Genomic DNA, 18,915 nt, shown 5'->3' with positions numbered 1-18,915 from the left:
CGAGTGTGTGTGTGCGTTTTTGCCTGGATTGACAGGTAAATAATTAACGCTCATTGGAAGCTCCAGTTTGTTGCAGTTCTGTCTAAAATGATTAACTTTCATAGGTTTCCCCATTTTCGAACCATTGCTGCTCTTTTGGATCCCGGATTTTGCACGTCATCAAACTCGGACTGTGGTGGCGCCTACACGCCTTAATTGAAGCGGTGTTTGGGGTGTGGCATCAGCGCGCCGAGCTCGCCTCCTGCCGTGGCGTGACCAGAGCCACACCGGATCTTAATCTTTAACTTGGATTTTCTATTTTTTTCTTTATTTAGTTTCCAGCCCTTTGGTTCCTTTAGATAATTGTTTATTTATTTGGGCTGATATTGTTTTTCTTTTTGTTGTATAAGGTTGTTGTGTTTGGTTAACTGTTTTTCTGTTGTTTGCAGTTGCTGAGGCCCGGTGGCGGTGCTGGTGTGGTGACGGTGTCTCCCTCTTTTTTGTGCCGTGATTCCTGAGTTTGGGTTGTCTCACTACGTCTGGTGCTTTTACGGTTTTTTTGTTTGCTGTGTTTGGTGGATGCCGTCCCTATAGTGGCCCCTTCTGCCGGTGACCTCAGCTCCTGTTTTTCCTTAGTTTTTTGTTGTTGTAAAGAACTGGTTTTAAAAAGAGTTTTTAAAGAATTTAATAAATAGCTGTTTGTATAATTGAAATTGCCTCAGATGTTTCAATTTATGCATAACCGAACCTGTGTGCTTTAAAAAAAAAGAGGTAATATTCTCTGGGTGAAACTCCCAGGGTGGCGCTGTGGAGCAACCTAATTGGGTTCAGAGATTTAAATTGCCCAATATTCCTGATTTTAACCTAGTCTCGCCACAGGAACATTCAGGAGTCACATGATCAACAACAGAATGTTGCCACTGGCGCGAACAACGAAGAAGAAGACGACAGGAAGTGGCGGGGGGATGATGTTTTTAATGCCAACTGTGACGTGAACAAACGTATTCACGAGTGATTTTAAATGGATTTCCTATTTAATGCGGAATAGTGGGGTTTTTTCAAAGTTAATAGATTATTGAGATCTGGATTAAACGGTTCTAACATGTGAGATATTTCAGAACCAGACACAACTTCTCATTCCTTCTCTGTTTCGCCATATTTCAGGATGTTTCAATTGGCTGATTCTGTTGTTAAATACTTTGAGAAAACTCACCGTCTCCATTAGGGTTTAGCAACATGTTACCAGCTGTAGCAAATTAATCACTGCAGAACTCCTCCAAAGGGATTCTCTGACCTATTTGCTTAGTTAAATCCAGGTGGCGACTTTTTTTTTTTTTTTTGGCTCAGCAAATGTGTTTCTGTCACAGTTTTACATTTGGTCCATTTTTGCACAAGAAAACAAGAGTTGTCAATGTTTTCTGGCTGGAATCTAACGGGGTGAATATATTGATTACAAACTGTTAATTGCAAAACTAAAAGTAAGTAAGTATTAAATGAATAAAATACACATCAAATTAAAAGAACAGCCTGAAAATAATTACAGATCAGAGTTAGAAAGCCAACATGATTAGAACAAACATCTGGAATGATCTCACTTAGGATGTATTTCAGTCACTTGGGATGTAAAGAGTTGAAAGGGTCATTATAACATCTTGTGTCTCAAAAATATACATAAATATAGAGTTATAAAAAATATATCTATCTCCCGACATATGTGTTCTAGTTTTTCTGTTTTTTTATCAGTTTTGTGCAGAAACAATCAAATTAACTGGTTTTCAATATCTAGTCTGACCACCTTTAGTTCTTCACACTGAAAAGTTTTTTTTTTTTGTATTTTTATCAGACATTTTTAGGACAATTTCTCCAAACTTCTTGATGAATACTCCAAAGCTTTTTGGACGGTAGCCACTATTCGTTCCTTTCTGTGTTGTAAATGATCCCAAGGCGCTTGAAGGAAGTTTAACGTTCAGACTCACTGGAGAGGACAATCCATGACTGATGGGCTTCCACAGTGGATTTTTCGATCCAGTTATGCTTTCACATCACTGGCAGCGGGTTAGGGAGCAGTCGCGCTGGAAAATGAAGCCGTTGCCAATCGGTGCTGCACGGTGTTTTCTGTCTGATTGTGCTTTTCTCCGAACTAATCCCATTGATTTTGACAAGATTTCAAGCACAACTGGATGAAATGCATTCATTAACAGTAAGTTGCTTCATTTCTGTGGAGAATCAGATTCCTTTGGCAAAAAAGAAAAGTTATAAAAAATTCATCTAACTATGGTTAGTTTCAAAACAGTCTTTAAAATGGTTGCATTAGTCAATAAATGACAGTTAAAGTGAATACTTTTCATGAGTTTCAGGTGGATCAGTCGGAAAGATCATCACTTTTATAAACAAATGCTGTTGAATTATTTGAGAAGAATGAAATTTGGTCACTCCAGTCTGCCTCAGTCCTCTTCATGACCTGCTTCAATCAGTTCTCAAGTACAAAAATACAAGAAATTATGTCTGAAAGATGAATCTCACTAAAACAGCAGCAATGAATACCGATGAAGAGACTCAGTGCTCTGATCAGTTAATATTCGCCTGTTGCACCATCATTTTTTTGGAAAAGAAGATTTCCTCCAAATAAATAAGCTCTGATAACATCATACAGCAAAACTAATGGAAAATAATGAGTTGAGACCAGAAGTTTGCATATACCAAAGTTCTGGTCTCAGACAGACATCGTTGTCTGAAGTTAAACCAGACCAGCGAAGGTTGGTTGGAATTACCAAAATAATTTCTCTTTGTACTGTTGTCTTTGGGATGTTGGGTCAACCTTGGTTTCCTTCCACAAGCTTCTCACAAGAGCTGCATTTCCATCAACAATAGAGTTGCTCAAATTGCAACACACCATTTCAAAAACTTGCAATATTCAAAAGAAAAGTTTTTTGGGGCTAGGAAGAGGTGGTTTTTCCAACCGTATCCAAATATATTTATGTCACAAAACTGCAATGGAAACACTTTTTCACAATACATGAGTCAGTGATCGACAGCAGGATGTTACTGCTGACGGAATCAGTGAAGAAGGCGACAGGTTTGATTTTGTTTCTTTCTAACAATGAGCAGCTGACTACCACAGCGTCACAGTTCATAAAAAGTTGCGCGTTATTCTGTTGTGTTGAATCCATAGCTAATTTGTAAAATTACCAACTACGATGCCAAATATGTAGCTGCGCCTACGTAGGCGTGGCATATTGATTAACTCAAATATGTCAGCCTATCAGAAGATTTCTAAACCATAACATCATCATATGGGTTATGATTTTAAATTCCTCACATATTCTTCCTCTTGTGACATTTGATATTGAGCAAATAGAAATAACTTTAGTAATTCTAACTGACCTAAAACATGAGATGTTATGAAAAAATGTGTTTGTCTCTTTTTATTGGGTGTATGTAAACTTATTGTTTCCACTGTGTACATCTAAAGTGAGTTTGATTGTATTCCACAGAAAATTGATTTAGTTTATTAAAGAGAAAAGATTAATGAAACTCCAGCGTCACCAAGGCTCACTGCCAACAGTAACATTATTGATATTTAGCAGCAGCGAATCATCTGGGGCCCGTAATCAAAAAAGACCAATAAGTGGATGAGATTGGAAAAAGATATAGATTGTCAAAAGTTTATATGATGTTTTCCAGGCTAGCAACTGGACAGGATGAAGTGAGCCCAGATAATTAAACATAGTCTGACTTGGGAGGAAAATATATGTTTTCCTCCTGATCCAAAAGCTGAATAAAACCAGATAAAGACTCTAAACTGTCTAGTTAAAGATGGTAAATGATGCCAAAAAAGGCTTGAAGGCAGAAGGTTGGTCGAAGCCGAGGGACTTTTCTGGAACACGCTAATTATATTTTCTGTTATTATGACAGATTGTCACGCTTGAATTGTTTATAAATGCTTGTTTTTAAAGAGATGAAATCTCTGTGCTGATTTTTTTGTTTTTGTCAAACATCATGAGGAACAAATTATTTAAATGACACTAAATTAAAAAAATGACATTTAATAACATTTCAGTGATTGTTTGTCTTTTTCTTTTTAGATGAATGATAGATAAACATTGTGATATTCCTTTAATTTCATAAAAATAAAAACATTTTTAGGAACGTAACACGTTGTAACAAAGGTGACCTTCCCTAATCACGCCTATTATGTCTAACAAATGTCAGGTTAGAAGCTGAGGACATGTTTTTGTTTGATTGTGAAAATGTCAGCCCCTAATTTATGACACTGCTCATCAATCAACACGCTGATGGGAGGTCAACAGTCACAAAGTTAGTTGTACGTGTTTTGTTTTTTAGTTTCTTTCTTCTCTGAAGGAACCCTTCTTAAAGAAAATTTTAAAAAACATGTTTTCATGTAAAATTGTTCCCAGCAGGACTTCTTTGGCTCACTTGTGTCCAAATTGCTCAGACAAAGGGACGTATTTCACTCTGAACGACCAGTACATCTACAAGCACTTGCCTTTTTGCTCGTATGCAAATGAGAACGAATGAGAGGCACATTTGAAACGTCCTGGAACACCCAGTCCATCATGAGCAGACCACACAGACGCAATACCGCCGCTGTTCTGCTGATTGATGGAGCATAAGCTGCGTCGCTGAATAATTCAATCCCTGGTAGTTGGTGGAAAACTGGATTTACCGAGCGTGTTGAACGTACTCTGTGGCTTCGGGATGAAGGGAAACATCCGGCGTGACGTTCAAGTCTCCCGGGTTTTCTACCGCCTCTGCAGAGTTTTTCTCCTTTCGGTATGGTTTGAAATCCCATTGTTTGGTAATAAAATATACTGTGCTGACTTGCACAAAAAGGAAGGCTTAGCTTTGAAAGAGATTATGTACTCTGACTATAATGAAGACTAATGAATCTGTCAGCTCAGAAACACATCATGGTGTAGCTCTGCTTTCCAACTGGCCCAGACTTCTTTCCACTGGAAGGCGAAGCCTCATCAGTCTTACTCCTTTACAGCTCGAAGCTACTTCATGATAATTAATGGACGGAGGCTTGACCAATGTCTGTCTGTTAACTGTAATGTGCCATTATAATTCTTCACAGTAAAAAAATGCGCCATTAAGCACGGAGAGCCGGGCCTGGACGCTGTCAGAGTCACTCAACGTCTGGTTCAGTTCGTTTGCTGTTGGGGGGCCGCTCCGCTCTTCAGGCTGAGATCGTAGATCAGGAAATGACATGCTGGTCGTCCTTTCTCACATAATGGGGAGTGTTAAATTAAAATGTATCATTTTAGGCAAAGAAGTAGAATTTTAGAGAAACGTCAACTACAGTCGTTACTGTCGATAAAAGATCTTGAAGTAGTGGGCTGGGGTTATTTTTCTAGAACCGGAAACCCGGCATAGATTTCAAAAGCTGATGTTTAAGTTTAATTTTCTCACATTTACTTTGAAGCTGTAATATGACTTTTATTATATATATACTGTATATATATATAGATATAGATAGAAATAGATATCTATATCTACTGTATATATATATATGTAGCAGCATAAATGGTACGCTGCCACTTTAAGATCAATTTCAGCTGCTGCATATAAGCAGGTACCTACCTGTCACAAGACTACTTGCATCACGACGTCAACTCATTTTGCTTAGTTTGTTTGCTGAGCTGTGCTGGGTAAGCATGGCTGTTTCTTTGTTTGTCAGCTTTTATCATAGCAATTAATGCAAGCTGGTCTGATCTGTTTAGCCTCCCTTGCTGTGCCTCCAACTCCTGGACCAATTTGTTCGGTTGTTTGCTGCCGGGAAGGTAAGCGCTAGCATGGCTAGGTAACATCCATCTCATGTAAACGAAGCCTTTATGTAGTATTCTGTTACAGCTGCGCTCCATAGGAGAACTTGTGGATCTGTTTATCTGGCCGTGTGGTAATTTACAGGTAAGCAGCTACCATAAGTCATAGTTTTTATCAGCAGTGGTATTAATAATCAACTTTATTTTTTAGCCTCCTGCCGAGTCCCTGACAACTATTCTATTTGGATGTACACTCGCTGCTGTTTTGCCTATGATGAATTGTTTGAAAAGATTTGTATGAACTTTCCCCCGCTGCCGGGAGCATTGATGGCACTACGACCGGGATAAAAAAAAGCAATGTTGTAGTGCTATTGTATCACTGTTTTACTCATATTGTTTCATTTTTTTTGTCTTTCTTTTATCTTAAACTTTAACATCTTACATTTGGGTTTCCTAATAAAGAAAATCCACCCCAGGTTGCCACATATATATATATATATATATATATATATATATATATATATATATATATATATATATATATATATATATATATATATATAGTTTTACATCATCACTTTTATGGCCTGTCTTTTTTTTTATTTCCGAAAGCGACTTTGTCGGTACATGAAGTCAGTTATTGGTGAAAACTTTTCTGGCTAATCTGATTGGCCCAAATTTTCAGCTGAAATTCAGTGACAGACAGTGTGGAAATTTGCCTAATGAAAGAAGGAAAAAAAGGGGGAATGTGATGTAGTTTTGAAAAAGAACAAAATGAGAATGAAGAATAAGAAGGTAAGAAATGGGAACTTTTTTTTTTTTTTAAAGAAAGATTTGACCCATGTTTTACAGTTTAAACAACAAAAGTCTCTGATATTGGCAAAATTTATATGTAAACTTTTGAATTTGAAGAACGATACAAAAAAAGTGTTCTGACTACGTTATCTAGCATTTAGCAAATAGAAAACATTTTGATAATACTACCTGACCTTAAACAAAAGGATTTTGGTCTGAATGACTTGACATGGTGAAGAAAAAAATATGTATGTGTCTTTTTATTTGGCGTATTTACATATCTGGTTTTAACTGTATTGTATTTTGTTACTTATTGTTTCTACAAACTCTTGAAGCATTCCAAAAGTAATGTTTCCAACGGAGAAGTCAGAAGTCAAACATTACAGAAAGCTCCGGTAAATGAGTTTGTGTAATTAACAATATAAAGATTCCCAAGCAGCAAACACTATTTAATAAGTACAGCACAATAATGTAAAATGAGTGTTATGAATATCCTTCCGTTTCTACCGTCTGTCCCATTTATTCTAAACATGACAGTCGCCTCCAAGATTCTGAAGATAAATCAGAGAGCGGAGCCGTGATGTCACTGCAGCTTCTGTGCTGTCCAGCTGCTGCCCATTGCTCAATTGGATTTAAAATGAAAAGCCTATTCGTTCTATTTACTTACTGTCCAGAGTTATTCTGTCTAATAGAGAGAACAGATAATAAGAACATCAATCTTTTGAGGAACATTACTGGGGAGCACTGAATTTGTTCTTATTAAATTAGCAAGAACTCCAAAAGAAGTTGTACTTTTCATTAAATGTCATGGCTAACTCTTAAGGTAAAGGTCTATCGTTCTGGATCGTCTCCTGTACGGCGTACTGTAGAGGTTGCTGGCTTCACACAAACTGGTTTGGTTTATTTTGCTTTCTCCAGTTTCCTTTCACCATCTAAAATTAGCATGTTTATCAAGCCAACTTTATTTGTTAACATTGTTAACTTAATCAATCTGTGTACCTTATCCATGAGTGTGACATTTGGGTTCATACGTATCAAATGGTCCATGACCTGATCTTGTGTCGATGGCCTGGCATTGTGTTCTAAGTCAAGCCTTCATCAACTTGAGATGCTCCAAAGTCCTGGGGTTCCTCAAGGTTGTGTGCCCGGCCCACTGTGGTTCAGCACTGCGAAAACAGGAATCTGAGTAAATACGTCTGTCCTGACACCACAGAAGTGTGACTCATGAAAGTGAATGATGAGTCGGCAAAACGGAGAGGAAGCCAAAACAGCTTAGAGGTCTGGGGTAAAGACCACAACATGCTGCTCAATAAAAAACAACCAAGGAGATGATTACTGAGAAACTTAGAAAATAGAATATAAAGCCTGAATTTCTTAGAGCTGTATTTTTCTATTTTTCTTTTTTTTTAGATGCAACTTTTCCTTTCAGTGACATTTTAACAGTTTGCTCAAAATTTACGGACAGTTTCAAGGAAGCGTAGCGGGTGAAGAGCAGGCAGCATCATATTGTGCAGCTGTTTTGTTGCAGGAAGGACTGGTGCATTTTATAAAACACATAACATGAGGACAGAAGTTTTTCAAAAGGATGTTTTATTGTGAAAGGCTTTTCCACATGATGTGGAAACCATGAGGCGAGATTTCAAAACATCCGACAGGAATGTAAAGGTTGAGCAGAAATGGACCATAAACAGCAATAACTTAGTGACAAAATAACCTCAGAATGATAAAGTCAGTGATTTGGAGCAGCCATCACAAAGCACTGACCTCTGACCTCAGGCTCACAGAAAAATGATCCAACATTGAGTTAAAACTTTTATAGAGGGTATGTAAATATCTAGCTATAACAATATTAATGATTAAACTAATAAAATGACAAAAAAAATACATAACATTTATTACAATAGTTGGAATGAAAGACGAATCTCCACAAACTGAGGTAGAAAATATTACATTACCCATTTTTTAAAATGTATTTTTCTTTGTTTTAACCAAACGTTAGAAATGTTACTAGAAGGAACAGAACATTGTTTAATGTATATAGTGACTTTAGATTTAGCTGAGCATTGTTGATGTTCCTCTTTGAAGCTGATTTTTCTTCATTCTTTTTCTCTGACATAGAAATACTTGATGCAAAACAAAGTTCTGCAAGATTTCTTTGAAGGTTTTTTTTTTTCTTGACTACATGCGTAGGCCTCAGTTGGGATCAATATAATCTGAAATTCTGTTTTGAGATGTTTCATTCTGTAGATCGAAGGTCTAATCTCTCATCTGGTTTCTTTCATCTTTCAGACTTTTTCTTTTTTTTTTGTTCACTGCTCTTTCCTCCTCCCTGCCCACTGGCTTCAGTTTACCTTCATAAAAGATGAATGGCTCTTCATGAAAGGCCCTGAATAAAAACCTGCTAGTACTTTTCACGTTTGACTCGTATCGTTTAACCCTCATACATGATTCATAAATGACGCGGCCAATGCTCAATGGAGTGAGCGAAGTGTGGAATGATCTTCGGCGCTCCAACGCCACAGTGACCTGGGAGACGTTGTACTAGTGTAACCTGATGGACAGAGATGTAGCATTACCAGAAAAATAAATAAATTGGGAATCCTTTACCTTTTTTAAAATGAGTCAGAGTGAAGCAAATTTCATGACATCTAGTTCCTAAAAGATATGAGATGGATGGAAAAAGGCAGCCATGTTGTAAATGAGATGGAAGTCTTTTTTCCTGTGAATTGAACACCTTGTTCCTCTCAGCGTAGTGTCTGAATATAAAGCAATGTGGTTCGGTGGCGCTGACACAAGGACAGTCTGGCTGTCTAAACTCAAACTTTGCCAGAGGATCCACAGAAAACTTAAGTGCAGATTTAACACTATTAAAAAATAGCTTCAACCTGCACTTTTTCAATTTATATAATGCATTATTTTCATTTAACTTTGTTTTGAATTTCTTTGATTTTCAGTTGGAGTGTTGATTGACTAACAATTATTATTATTACGAGTGTTTAAAGTGAATAAACCATAAGCTAACCTGACAACCGGTTGCCGGTTCGAACCAGCAACCCACCGGTTACAGGACGAACTCCCAACATCGTCACCACGACTCCCCTTGTAAATCAGATGCTCCTCTGATGCTCAGAATGCGTTTGGTGTGAACACACAGTTATACTTTTGTACTGCCCCTTTAAGTGAAATCAATTTCCAGAGCTAAAAAAAAAAAATAGACATGAGAACTGAATGGGGTTTCCTAATTTTTCTTAAACTCTTCATATGATGCTGGACAGCACTGATGCCTTGCAGCAGGACGGTCTTGGGTTTGAATCCAGGGGTCTTTCTGCATGAAGACTGCATGTTCTGTGCCTGACTGTTAGGTTGATTGGTCTCTCTAGATTGAACTTATCTATGAGTGTGCGTGTGTGCATGGTTGTGTGTCTTTGTGTGATGGACTGGCAGTCTGTCCAGGGTGGGCCCCGCCTCTCACCCAATGACAGCGTGAGACAGGCTCCGGCTCGCCCACGACCCTGCAAGACTGAATGGGCTTAGACAATGGATGGACATGCGATGTTTCAGAACTGTCATGCTGCATCACGTTTCTGACAGAAATCAGTGACAGAGGGGCATTAGTCAGAGATATTTATATAAAAAGACGTAATCTTGTTTCTGGCAGACTTAATTCTGCATCTTAGTCCTGAAATAGTTCATTAGACGCCTATAGAGAATGCAGAGATTCTGTCTCAATCAATGAAAATCTTCCTTACCATTCACAAGTATTCAGGTGAGAACAAACACATGGAGGTAACCAAAGGAAGAAAGGACAGATGGAAAACAACTACAGTTTTCTTAAGTTTTTTTTTTTTTTTGGAATATTTCTTTTCTTCAACATAAAGATTGTAATGTTGAGGTAACATCTTGTCTTTTCTGTTAGTCACTTCACCAACATTAAATGATGAAGGGACCCAAGAGACTTCATTTAATTTAATGTATTTGTTCAGAAAACTTCACTCCTAAAGTCTACCCCAACTTCTTTAACTCTGCTACGGCCGCGGTGAAATTACCGTAATAACCTGAAAATTGGCTGGAAAGCGCAACGTCTCCCTTTTCAGAAACCGTTGGATTTTTTTCAGACAAAGTGTGGCGGAATTACGGTATAGCAAATATGGCTGGATCGTCGCCGTTGCTTCAGACTGACCCACACAGTTTTAAAGGTGTGTCTTTTGCCACTTGGCTATGATAAACGTCTTAACGAAGCTACTCTCCAGGCCGTGCATTTGTGAGACTCAAGAGGAAATCCATCTTATTGTTTTGGTTTCTCCATTTATTATGTGGGGTGAAATGAAATTTTAAATATTTCCACAGCTCATTAACTCCTGTCTGATCTCAGAGGAAAATGAGAAATCAATGTTCATCTTGAGTCGTAATGCTTGCCGGAGCTTCATAATCACAATTCTAATCACCTCGTGTTGTTAAATTAATGGAGCTTGCAGAATCATATGTGCGCACTCGATATGTCTGCGCACACTTGTGTTTGTTCTTGTTCCAGTTATTCCAAAATCACCTAAATGATACGAATGTAGTGGAGGAATGGCACTGCTCGTTAATGTGCATATATGCCTATATGTCAAATCAATATATAGTGGCAGTAATTTCCTGGGTTTTTGTCAAAAGGTTAATGACTCCATGCGTCATTAAGCCACAATGAGGTTTTTCTGCAACATGCCTCGACTGTTACGCATGGCCCTCCATGTTGGGCTGTGTGCCGAGTGCTAAATTAGAGCTGTGTACTTTAAAAATTCAGATGGTTGATTTTTGGACTTTTCTGTTGTTATTTGCCATTAATTAGCATATTTAGTTACACTTTATTTGAAGGGGTGTGAACATGACAAACATGACTTAACACCGGTCATGAACATGAAGGAGTCTTCATGAATGTTCATGACTGCTGTCATGAAGTGTCATTTGGTAAATAATGACATTTTATTGCAATTTTGCTTTAAAACTTGTGTAATTAATGCAAAGTTGACACTTTTAATGCAGGTTTTAATCCAATTTTGCTTGTAGTGAAGTGTTACTGCACTGTAACCGTCAACAACACTTTGATGTCCAAGCAATGGCAAAGACAGAGGAGCACCAGATCAGTTGAAACACAGCTTTGATTTTCACAAGCTTGTTAGCGCTTGACCTAGCAGTCAGCACTGCTAACAAGTGTGATCCTGTTCACCTACATTACCAGAGCATGATAAGAGGACATGTGACCTAAACTGCTTACATTTAGCTCAGCAGTGCCTGACAGCAGGTCCATCATGCCCTGGTTGCAGTGGTGGTCACCGCTAACTAAGAAGTTAGTAGCTAATTAACCAATTAGTCGGTCTCATTCTACACTCCTCTCACAGAGACCAGATACTCTCATCCCAGGTAGTTTTTGAAGTTTTACCTTTCAGAAAATGCGACACTCCTCTCCGAAAAGCTAATATGAAAGCAGTTTACAGCGTAATGTGTTTCATAAGGCTGCATCTCAGGTGTTCTTTTGAAAAATCACCCTTATTCTGCCTTCCTCTCCCTCGGTAAAGTGTGACACACTACCCTGTTTGTGCGCACATCAAAAGCAGAGGGATTGTGTTATCTGTTTGGGGCACGGGGTGAAATGAGATTTGGCCTTGTCTGGGTTCTCCTTTCTGAGTCACAGCTCAGTGTTTAACCAGGCTTGGGGTGGAGGGGGTCAGTGCTTCCGGCCTCTGAGGTGATCAACGCGGCTTCCTCAGTCCCCTGGAGAGGTGACGATGCTGCAGCACTGGGTTTGTTCCTGAACGGTGCTGCTGCAGGTCGAGTTGTTTCGCTGCAGAATTTGGTGTCTGAAAATGAGCCGCCATTCTGGCTACAAAGAAAAAATTATACAGATAGATGACAAAAGGTAAGGAGTGTATGCTTGGTAGATTACATTGTACCTGCCGGATTTTTGTCTAAATACCATGCGTCTCCTTTTATAGTTTTAAAAGGTCTGCTATCAGATTCATCACTGTCAAACTACTTACTTTTCCATTACAAATGCGCACAAATCTTTGTCAATATTCTGCTAATGTGGAAAGAGAAAATACAATTCCGCAATTGTGGTGTTTCCGTTAAATAAGAAATTAAAATAAAATAAAATCCCACGTGAATAAGTTTGTCCACATGATGTCATTAAAAATCATGAAGCGACAGATGTACACTGTTATATGAGATATATTCATAATTCAGCCTTATCATCCATCAGCCAATCAGAGGAGACGTTTGTGTCTTATTCAGGTGTTGGAGCAACAAGCAACAAGCTCCAACACCTGCCTAAGCTCCTACTTGCTTGGAGAAACCACCTCGTCCTATCGCAAAGATTTTCATTGGAAAACTTGTTTGTTTTTTTTCTGAAACAGCCGTGTTTCCATTAAGCTAATTTATTTTTGTAATTCAAATTTTGGACTGACTGCAGGATTTTACAGTCAGTGGAAAACAGTCTAGAGTAGTAAAAAGCGCCCAAGACAAATCTTTTTCTACACAATTTTAAAATCAAGACATTTTGTCATCTGTGTGTGAGTGGAGCCCCCTGGTGGAACCGGAAGGCTATGGTTACGGAAAATTTACTATAATAATTTCTTCTATTTTAACCCTCTGATGCGTAAGTGGGGGTGTCTGCTTGGGTCTCCTTGTGTGTCTCTTTGTGTCTGACACCCTGGATAGGAAAACCAAGAGAGAGAAAATGTATTGCATGACATCCAAAACCTGTTGATCAATGTGTTCAAGGTTCTTTCTTTTATTATCTCAATAAATAAAATAAAAACTCATAGCTACATAAATAAATGAGTCAGAATACAATAGAGTGCCTTTTCCGGGTCAGGGAGGATGTCCTGCCACAAGTGGAGGAGTTTCCCTCATTGTTCACCGACGAGGGAAAAACGGAGCAAGAGATCAACAGGCGGATTGGTGTAGTTTCTGCAGTGAAGCAGACGCTGTACCAGTCCGTCGTGGTGAAGAGAGAGCTGAGTCAAAAAGCGAAGCTCTCAATTTACTGGTCCATCTACGTTCCCACCCTCATTTATGGTCATGATCTTTGGGTCATGACCGAAAGAACGAGATCGCGGATACAAGCGGCCGAAATGGGTTTTCTCCATAGGGTGTCTTGGCTCTCCCTCAGAGATAGGATGAGAAGCTCAGATATCCAGGAGGGACTCAGAGTAGAGCAGCTGCTCCTTCACGTCGAGAGGAGCATCTGGCCAGGATGCTTCCTGGACGCCTCCCTGGTGAAGTGTTCCAGGCACGTCCCACCAGGAGGGGGCCCTGGGGAATAAACAGGACACGCTGGGACTATGTTTCGTGGCTGGCCTGGGAACGCCTTGGGATTCCCCCGGAAAAGTTGGAACAAGTGGCTGGGGAGAGGGAAGTCTGAGTCTCCCTTCTGAAGCTGCTACCCCCGTGACCCGACCTTGGATAAGAGGAAGAAGACGGATGGATGGATAAATAAATGCACACACACATATACACTCACATGCATGATAAGCATAGCATAATAATAGAATACAGCCAGTAATGTTAGCTAGCATGGTTAGCTAGCTAGTTTCAAGAAACGTGCTCTTTTGCACTCCCCCCATTCCCACGCCCACACACACACCCACACACACATAATGGATCATGACTTTGTCCATTATTGACATCTCATCATTGCTCTTGTAAAATTGCTGTTGTCGTCATTTTGTTTTAAAAATGTTCTACAAAGTGTTACAAATGTTCTACAGATTGTTCTAAAAACATTTTAAAAAGTGAAAAATGAAAATATTTCAAACATAAAATGATTCTTGTGTGAAATAAAACACAGAAGAAAGTATTATACAAAACATTATTTTGAATCAAAATCACAAACGTAGCAGAAAAACACATTGATTGTAACCCAGGTCAAAAAAGACCCACTTACAGAAGACTGTATAGCAGAGGTGGGGACTCGAGTCACATGACTTGGACTCGAGTCAGACTCGAGTCGTTAAAATCACGACTTGATACTTGACTTGAAAAAATGCTCAAAGACTCGGACTTGACTTTGACTTTCATGCCATTGACTTGGGACTTGACTCGACTTGAAGCTGTTAACTTGAAAAGACTTGATATTTTTTACTCAAAGTCTTAAAATTTAAAACACATTATTTATAAAGTGGCGTCATTAATTAATGTCACTCATTCCGTATCAATATGCGCAGACCGTCACTATGGTTTTCCTCTCTCCTTATGTATGTATGTGTACGTAGCTGCAGCACAACCAATCAAATTAACAGGATTTGGACGTTTAAAAAAACGCGGCAAAGCTACAGAGCTCAGGGAACGAAATACGAAATAACCGCTCGAATATGCTTCCGCGAGTAATTTCTTTTGGCTACGTAGGTTATGAACTTTCGACTAAAAAACGAAGTGCAACTTGTAAAACATGCAAGAAGAGAATATCGGATGGAGATGCCACGACGTCCAACTTTGTCCGGCATTTGAAGCTTCACAAAGATCGGTAAGTGGCGCTTTTCTTTTGCTGTAAGATAGCTGACTTTAGCTAACTTCGTGTTAGCATGTGTACTCCGGGTTAAATTGGTGATTATTTACCATAAATCCGGTCCTTCAAATGCCTCCACAAATAATGTGCACCGTGTTAGCTCAGGAAGCCGGTGGATAGTGAGCGGGGCTCCGGAACAGAAAGCAGATTCTGGACCTGAACACAGGGAACAGAGTCTCTCTGTCCCATCATGATGATGAGCCGGGTCTAGTATCATCTAAGGATGGTTGGTGTATTTGAAGACATCTACGTTGGGAAATTATATTGACAATATATTGTTTTGACAGGTCAGAGAAAAGAGGAAAAAACTGCTGTTATGGTTCTTTGTATTGTGCTGTGGAAATGTCAGCATTTTCGTCTTTTTTTATTGAATATCAAGTTTAACAGAACTGGGCAATAAAGTGGTCCAATTTAAAAATGTTTTTTATACTTTGTGTTCAGCTACACATGTTCTATCATTTGAGATAAATACATATTTTAAAACGAACAAATGGTCTATTATTTGAATTTTATGTATAATTGCAAATTATAAAAATAAAATAAAAACGACTCGAAATGACTTGAAATTAAAGGTTCCTGACTTGAGACTTGACTCGACTTTTGCCTGTCTTTACTTGAGACTTGACTCGGACTTGAGGACAAAGACTTGAGACTTACTTGAGACTTGCAACACAGTGACTTGGTCACACCTCTGCTGTATAGTCAGTCACTCACACATCACAGGTGTAACTGGGGAGGGGCTACTTTCCTATGAGAAACACCACTGGATATCAGACTCTTTTTTATTAAGTACATATTTCTGCTTTTAAAAAATATATGTTTTCATTGGTCTGATGTAATATTCTCATTCTAAAGATCACATTTTCACTAGGAGTACTAGGTTTTCGATTTCTCCCCAGACTTACTGAAACAGTGCCAAAAGAACCAACGACTCTGATGGCTCAAATTAGCATCCCTTCTTCAATTGTAAATATGGCCATTGACCGTCAGGCCAGAAGGTAGGAGTGTGAATAGTCCATGTTGGGGGTGGGTATCTATGATACCAACAGGAGATCAGATCTCCTGTAGGTAATGCTCTTCAGTCTAGTTTTGAAGCATATTTAAAGTGTTTTTAGAGAGATGTGACCTTTTGCAGCTGATGTTGTGCTGCATTATCCAGTCTAAGTCGAAGTCTAAGTCTAAGGAACAATTGTGCAACTGTGAGATGCGTTGAGGCCATTACCAGGGTACTTATAAGGTAATGGCCTTATTTACAGAACAAAAGCAATCCTTCAGGTCATTTGGCCTATCTCTAGATGTCAAAGTGGAGTCAAGGTGTCAAGAAAATCATCATAATAAAGGCTTCCAAACATCCATGCATGTGTAGTTAATATATATGTAAATATATAATGTGTTTCACTTGGTGACAAAGTTTCTAAAGTAAATGAACTTTTCAAAAATATTTGAATTTATTGAATGGGTCTGTATTTTTGAAATAAAACAATGAGCTAGATCTGGGTTTTCTTTGCACAGACACAGTTTGCCAATTTAAATGTGGTTTGAACCATGAATTAACAAGAAGTCATATGCAAAAGGTAGAGACAGAGGGGGCCATAGTACGGTACATGAACCAAAAAGAATAGAAAAGCACATATGCCATACATGGTGTTTTTGTTTTATAGAAAATCCCAGTAAAACTCTTTGTGGTTTGTGGCTGTAATGTGACAAAAACAGCTTAACGACAATGAGACCTTTACAAGACGCCGCTTCCCAGAGGTTTAGTTATTACTTTCCACCTGACTGACTTTTCACTGACAGACTGCTTAAAATTTACAAAGAGTAGAAGTTGTTTCCTTCCAACCTGGCTCTCTTTTCGTTGAGCTGTCAGTCAGCAACCCCAGAGTCTCAGTGGGTTAGCTGGCAACATGTTCCTGCCTACATGAGCAACACATGTTGCCGGGCGTTGCACAGGGGCAGTTTTATTCCTCAAAGTTTAGATATTGTCAAAGAGCAGTAAAAAAAAATAAAACGAACAAACAAAAAAAAAACATAGCTTACTTTCTCAGTATGAAATGACAACTAGTTTCTAACATAGGACAGGAGAAAACAGGTGTATAATAAGACAAGAACAAATTGCTAACACTGCAGCCTTCACCCTGCTAGCGATGGCTAAAGGCACCATTTGGGCAGCAGCCCCATTCATTCAGGCTTCTAAACGATTTGCTGAGGGTTGAAATTAGCATCAGCTGGCTAACCAGCTAAAATGTCTAAAAATGTGTCAGTCTCGAATAGCATCTCTTAAGGTTCAAACAGATTTAGTTTAAGTTTACAGTGTACCATTCTGATGGTTGCTTCCAGCAGGGAAATCATCTCATATTGCAATCCGTTCTCTGTCATCAATTGACCTTCACACTCACAAGACCCCATGACGCTACCATGTCAACATGGCCCAAAATTTCAGACTTTGTTGAATCTGTACCATAAACTATCAAGTTCTGAAGCTGGCAGCGATGAAACGCAGCAGCTGTTCCAGTATTTAACTGTTTGGGATAAATCCTTGTTTCTACAAACCAGCCTTGACTTCTAAGTCCCGTCACCTTCCCTTATTAGATGATATCTGTGGATGTGTAAATGGGACCCAATCAATTAATGGGACCCAATCATTTGGGTCCCATTAAAGAACCCAAATGATTTACTGGGAGTGGTGGTGAGCGGGGAGGTCATTAACTAGATCCGAATGGGCAGGAAACACGAACTAGAGGCTATTAAGAATCTCCAGCAGGAGTTTGTGCTGCTCTGGCACATATGGCTCATTATTAATGTATATGAATCCATGGAGAGAAGGTGAAAACATGCAGTACCATGCAGGCTGCGTGTGTTTTCTGCTCTCCCAGCATTCAGATTCAGACGGCGCGGCGGAGGCAGAGGCTTAAGGCTTTCATCCAGTTCAGGCTGTCAAACAAAAGGAAGCGGGGCGATTAATCTACTTAAAAGCAAAGAGACTGAAACAGTGATATGTGTTTTATCTGGCTTGAACTCTGAACTACAGTAACATCAATTCGTTCTTGTCTTTTTTTCTTCTTTTTTTAGACTTTGGTCCCGACCGGAGTGGGCGCCTCTCACCGCCGCAGGTTGTCCCGACGAAGGCCGGCTGCATGCGCACGGCGAAGAATTCCTGTTTAACCGGCCGCCTGCTGCGCTCACTAGGTTGTGAAAATCTCTCTTTGTGGCAGTAATTGACAGGGTGATATAGAGCATAGTGATTAGGCTGTTTGCTGTCACTAAACATGTCTGTGTGTCATAGGAGAAAAAGAGAAAAAAAAAAAAAACACAAAGGCATCGCTGCAGAGATTTCCAGCCGGTTGAACGGATTCTGTTGAACAAACATTCTTGGACCCCCTGCTGTCATCAGCTGTAGGTGTGTTTATTTATTTATTTATTTTTTTTAATACAAAATGGTATTGAGTGCTGCCAGTTTGAAGGCTGAATGTAAAGCTGCGGTTCCATTGCAGGTGGAGAAGATCCAGATGGAGGTTTGAACGCATCGACAGCACCGGAGGGAAGATGGGAACACTTAGGCTTTCCGACGCCATAACACATTCTAATATTACATATCCTGCCATTAGCCAGTGTGTGTCTTTGTGTAATAAAGCTAACGAATGTGCTACCACTGAACGTGGCCAGAGTAGCGTCCTGTAGATATGTTAGAGCCTAACAGAAACCGAAACGCCACCATACCTCTGATTCATATTCAGATTTGAGTCTTTGCTGCATTCTTATTGCATGTACAGTAAAACTGTTCAGACAGCTTAAACATTTCTACATATT

This window comes from Xiphophorus maculatus, chromosome 23, assembly GCF_002775205.1.
Source record: "Xiphophorus maculatus strain JP 163 A chromosome 23, X_maculatus-5.0-male, whole genome shotgun sequence".
NCBI classification, from domain to species: domain Eukaryota; kingdom Metazoa; phylum Chordata; class Actinopteri; order Cyprinodontiformes; family Poeciliidae; genus Xiphophorus; species Xiphophorus maculatus.
Note: the sequence above shows the minus strand (reverse complement) of the source record.